Raw genomic sequence first — 5,578 nt, 5'->3', positions numbered from 1 at the left:
TTCCATTCAAGAGATGAAGAAAACAGGCATTCCTTGTCCATACCCAAGAGAATGGGAATCGATCCCATATCCGGCGAAGTTCAATCTAATTAACTTCACGCCGTTTAATGGGATGGGTTCCCCCACGCAACATTTGATTTACTTCAAATCACACTTGGGGGTAATCTCTGGCAATGAGCCTCTGATGGTGCGGTCATTCGTCGGCACTCTTCGCGGAGCCGCCTTCGATTGGTATCGCCGCCTCAAGCCAGGTAGCGTGAACAGCTGGGATGATATGGAGACCATGTTCCTCACCAATTTCTTCGACGACGACACCGAGATATCTATCGGATCATTGCTCGATGAGAAGAAGAAGGATGGGGAGTTAGTCGACACCTTCGTCAAAAGGTTCCGGAACAAGGCGATGAACTACCGGGACCCGATCACCGAGGAATGATAGCACCGTCCAAAACGTGGAAGGATCTGAATGTTCGATGGGAGCAGGCTGAGCGATTCCTTAGGAGAAAGAAGGCGGAGAGAGGCCAACAGGCGACAAATGCTCCAGCACAGAATTTCAACCCAAGGGGTAAAGGTAAGGCACATGCTAATGCAGTTGATGCTAATCAAACTTTCCAATTGCAACCTCAGCAACAGCAGCAGCAAAGAGCGCCACAACAATCGCAGCCGCAATGGCAACAACGGTCTCAGAAGCAAAGAGCGGAGCCAAGATTTCCTAAGGTGTACTCCTTCAAAGATGATGAGGTGCCCGACATCTTTAAGTATCTGTTGGAGAATAACAAAATCCAGCTGCCGGCGATTGTGGATCAAGAAGGGGCTAGCAAAGTGACGGATCTGAAGTATTGCGCATACCATAGAGCGGTCCATCACCCTACCAAGTCGTGCTACCACCTCAAAGACAAGATCCAGGCGCTAATTGATGTAGGCGTCATAACCCCGAAGCCGTCCAAGAATGTTGGAGCGAATACGATTTCAATCAGCTTTGGATCGGTGCCCACAACATGGTTCGAGCCGAAACGCGTCACCAAAGTGGGAATGAAGACGGTGAATGATGGCCCACATGGACAGCGCCAAAAGGGACTTGTGCCACACATAGCCCCGAACGGCGAAATCCTCTGGGTTCATCCGGATCTAATTAGAGATGAGCAGTGGGTGACCTCCTCAAAAAGAAAGGGTAAAGGCAAGTCCTGCAATGGAACTTCCGCAATTTTCGGAGAAGATGGCGATGAAGCTCCTGTTTTCCCGCTTTCTGAAGAAGAACAAGAAGTTTTTGCCACTAGAAGCAGAAACCAGTACCACTTCAACTATCAATCACCTAGTGATCAGTTAGCTGAGCAGGGGGTGAATAAACGGGGACCAGCCAAAACTCTCACGGAGATGGGGGTGATTACGAGTCCTACACCGGGCGAGGAGGCTCGACGACAGCCGGTGAATAAACCGAAAGAGAAGAATCCCCAGGAGGTGCAAAATCCGAAGCAGTCTCGTTTCAGTCGCGCGATTGGAAGAGACAAACCGGAAAGCTTGAAAACTCCGCAAGTCTTCGATATAATGGCTCAATTAGCCAACATTCCAGCAAGGATAATGCTGTATGAATTGCTGCGGTTGTCCAAGGAAACCAGAGAGGCCTTGCAAGAAGCTTTGGCCAATTCAGAGGTGTTTCTGACTCAAATCAAGCCGGTGCCTAAAGGGCCAGAACCGCTGAGTCAGCACTGCAATATAGCTGCTAAGAACCTTCCCTGCATCATCTTCACTAAAGAGGATAAGCAGACAAAGAATTCAAACCATGATCGACCCCTATATTTCATCGGATACATTGGCTCCAGCGAAGTCAACCGAATCCAAGTGGATCCGGGTTCCGCTGTGAGCATTATGCCGCTTCGCCTTATGCATAGCCTTGGTATTCCAGTCAGCAAATTGGCGTCTACAGGCATGGTCATTTACGGATTCAACACCAGCGGGTCAAGGCCTTTGGGAAAGATCCGGATAAAATGCCAAATGGGTGATCTGAAGACGGAGGTCACGTGTTACGTGATTGATGCTGAGACATCATATAACTTACTACTGGGTCGGCCATGGATCCATGGTAATGTTATAGTTCCCTCCACCCTACATCAGTGTCTGAAATATGTCGACACTAGTGGAAGGGTCAGGACGGTGGTCACTGATAAACAACCATTTAAAGGGTTTGAGAATTATTTCACTGATTCTCTCCTTTATGGTAACGAATCCGACACGGAACCATCGGTCCAGGGCACGGACAGCGGAGAAGAAGCTGATTCCGAAGCCGGATTCGATTACAATGGTGGTTTTGTTTTAAATGACATTGTACTCTTTGTAATCAATCTTGACGATAAACAATCGTCAGATGGAGGTTGTAACTGGCAACTTGCCGATATTGAAATAAAAGATGATTTAGAGTACTCGTTGTCTCTTGATGATGTGACAAAAAGACTACACGATAATCCTGATTTACATACGCCACTCCGATCATCTTATGTAACAAAGAAACGCCTCCAGCATTCCTTCGGAACAACGTCGTGCCTGCCAAAACAGGAGTCGAAAAAGAGGTGATTTATGGTAAAGGAGAGAATTTTCCATTACCAGATCATTTCCTAAGAGAAGACGAAGAGGAAGATAAACATGGTCGACATTTATCTAAGTATAGTCCTGAAGCACGCAAGCTCATGGAAAAACAGGGATATGACTTCACACTTGGAGAAGGCTTATACTTCGATCGAGGTCCTCGTGTTCCAGCCAAACCGGCATATGCACCAAAAGGGAAACCGGATGACCATTACCGTTACAAAAGAGGCTTAGGCTATGTTTCCTCGTCTGATGATGAATGTGGTTGGCAAATTATCGATCAAATTGCTAACAAAACTAAGAACGGATACTCTTCTGATTCTTCAGCTGGGGATTCCGACGCAAGTTTGGGGGAGGTGTTCAAGAAACAGATGTCGCATATGACCACGGTCGATCCTGTGACGATAGAAGATGACGATCAAATGCCAACGTGGGAAGATCCATGGGTTCATCACCTAAACATGCAGTACGGCGATAGGTTCGAACAAAGAGAACCACCCACTGAAGATAAAATAGTCCAAATTAACATGGGTGATGAGGCCAACCCAAAGCCCATATTCATCAGTGACAGCCTTCCCCCAAATGAGAAGGAGGAGTTAATTGCTCTCATCAGGGAGTATATTGACGTCTTCGCTTGGAACTATGAAGATATGCCAGGGCTCGACCCCAATGTGGCAATGCACCGCCTCGATATCAAGCCGGATGCCAAACCTGTCAAACAACAGCAAAGACGGTTTCGCCCGCAGATAATGGAAGCCATCGAGACAGAGGTCAAGAAATTAATCGAATCAGGATTTATCCGAGAGGACGACAACATCCAAGATTGGCTAGCCGAATATCGTTCCAGTCATGAAGAAAACAGTTAAAATCAGGATGCTCGGACTTCACGGGACCTGAATACGGCATGTCCAAAAAGACACTTTCCTCTCCCAATCACGGATGTTATTATCGACAATACATGCGGTCATTCGAGAGAAGTCCTATTATGGATGGTGGTTTCAGATATTAACCAAATCAAGATGCACTCCAGATGAGCAGAAGCATACAGCGTTCAGAACGCCTCTTGGTGTCTTTTTGCTACACCGTGATGCCCTTCGTCTAAGAACGCAGCGCACCACGCTACCGCGAGCAATGATCTCAGATTTCCAAGAAATCTCAGGAAAACAGTCTGAGCTGCCTACGTGGGATGATTTGGTTTGTAAAAAGCCCGCCAACAAATGAAGATCACAATCAAGGACTTTGAAGACGATGTTCGATCTCAGGAGGAGTCACTCAATTCGAAACATGACCCCCACTAAATCTTCCTTGGAATGTCAGCGAAAAAGTTCCTTGATCTCGTCTCACACTAAAGTATACATATCGATCCTGACAAGTGAAGGCCAGATACATGAGCGGCAACCCACTAGAAATCGAGAGAGCTCAGAGGATTACAAGGCGCGTTAGCTTACATTCGGTGGTTTCATCTCAAAATCTTTCTGGAGTTGCAACCGTTCATCTAAATTAAATAAGAAAGGGTGTCATTTATCTGGACGACGCCTGCAAAAAGCTTTCGAAGAGATATCAAAAATATATCTGACGAATCACTCACTGTCTCGTCTGCACCAAAATCAGGAGACCGTTCTTGATTATTCTCAGGCGAATGAAACCACTCGAAGCCTACCTAGCGCAGACATGATAAATGCAGTCCATGAACAGGCAGTCTATGTACCTAAAGTCGGACCTGATAGGCGCCCGAGTTCGAATCCGATGCATGAGAAAGAATGCCTCGAATTGCGTTCGCCCAATGCAAAAGATGCGGCATTACTTGGTTGGACAGATGATTTACGTCATTTCCAATGTTAATCCAGTACGGGTGTTTATGACGCAACCGGCCTCTATGAATTGGCGGTTAGCGAAATGGGCCCTTCTCTTGTCCTAATATGATTTGCACTTCAAACAGCAGAAGTCGATCAAAGGACAAGCGATTTGTGATCTTTTGGCGGCAAACCCGACCACAGATACGGCAGAAGTATATGATGACTTGCCGGATAAAACCCACGAGGTCAACACTACGTCGCACCAACAAGTATGGCAATTATATTTCGATGGTGCTTCGAGGGCAGTTAATAGGGTAATAACCCCGGGAGGTTCTACAGTTTCCTCCGGGGTTGGGGTCGTCCTAATTTCTCCGGGAAAGCATGTGATGCCTCGGGCTTATTCACTGACTAACCCGTGTTCCAATAACGTAGCCGAATACAACGCGCTTCTCATTGGACTCAGTTTCGCCAAAGAGCTGGGGGTCGAATATCTCGAAGCTTTTGGGGATTCTCAATTAATAGTCAACCAAGTCCGTGGAGAGTATGAAGTCAGGAACCAAGACCTGATCCCGTACCACCAGGAGGCCATCAAAATGGCAGAATCTTTTGAAGAATTCTTCATTGAATATATCCCCCGTCTCCAGAACGCTTATGCGGATGCACTGGCAGCATTAGCGGTTTCACTTGCGCAACCTCCCAAAACTGAGCTGTTAGTCACAGTGAGGACGCATCAGCTCTGCATACCCATATACGATATGGATATTGAAGAGGAAGGCGATAGAGACATAAGCGCCAAGGAGGTGAACTCAACTCGAATTGGGTCTGAGTCCCGAGATTGGCGTTTTCCCATCATTGACTACGTCCAATATGGTATTTTGCCAGAAGATATAAAAGAAAGGGAATCAATCCACCGAAGAGCGCCAAGATTCTTCTACAATACTAAAACCCATACGTTGTACCGTCGAGGGTACGATGGTTTATTACTCCGATGCCTTTTGAACAAAGAAGCAGAAGAAGTTCTTAAGGAAGCACACGCAGGAGAATGTGGTGCGCATCAGCCTGGTCCCAAACTGTATGATCGCATCAGGAGAATGGGATATTTTTAGCCGACAATGGTTCGTGACGCAATCGACTACGCCCAAGAGTGTCATGCTTGTCAAATATATGCAAATTATATGCATCAACCACCAGAGCAGTTGCAC

Source organism: Asparagus officinalis, chromosome 4, assembly GCF_001876935.1.
Source record: "Asparagus officinalis chromosome 4, Aspof.V1, whole genome shotgun sequence".
Classification (NCBI taxonomy): domain Eukaryota; kingdom Viridiplantae; phylum Streptophyta; class Magnoliopsida; order Asparagales; family Asparagaceae; genus Asparagus; species Asparagus officinalis.
The sequence above is the reverse complement of the archived record's forward strand: the minus strand, read 5'-3'. Positions refer to the sequence as shown.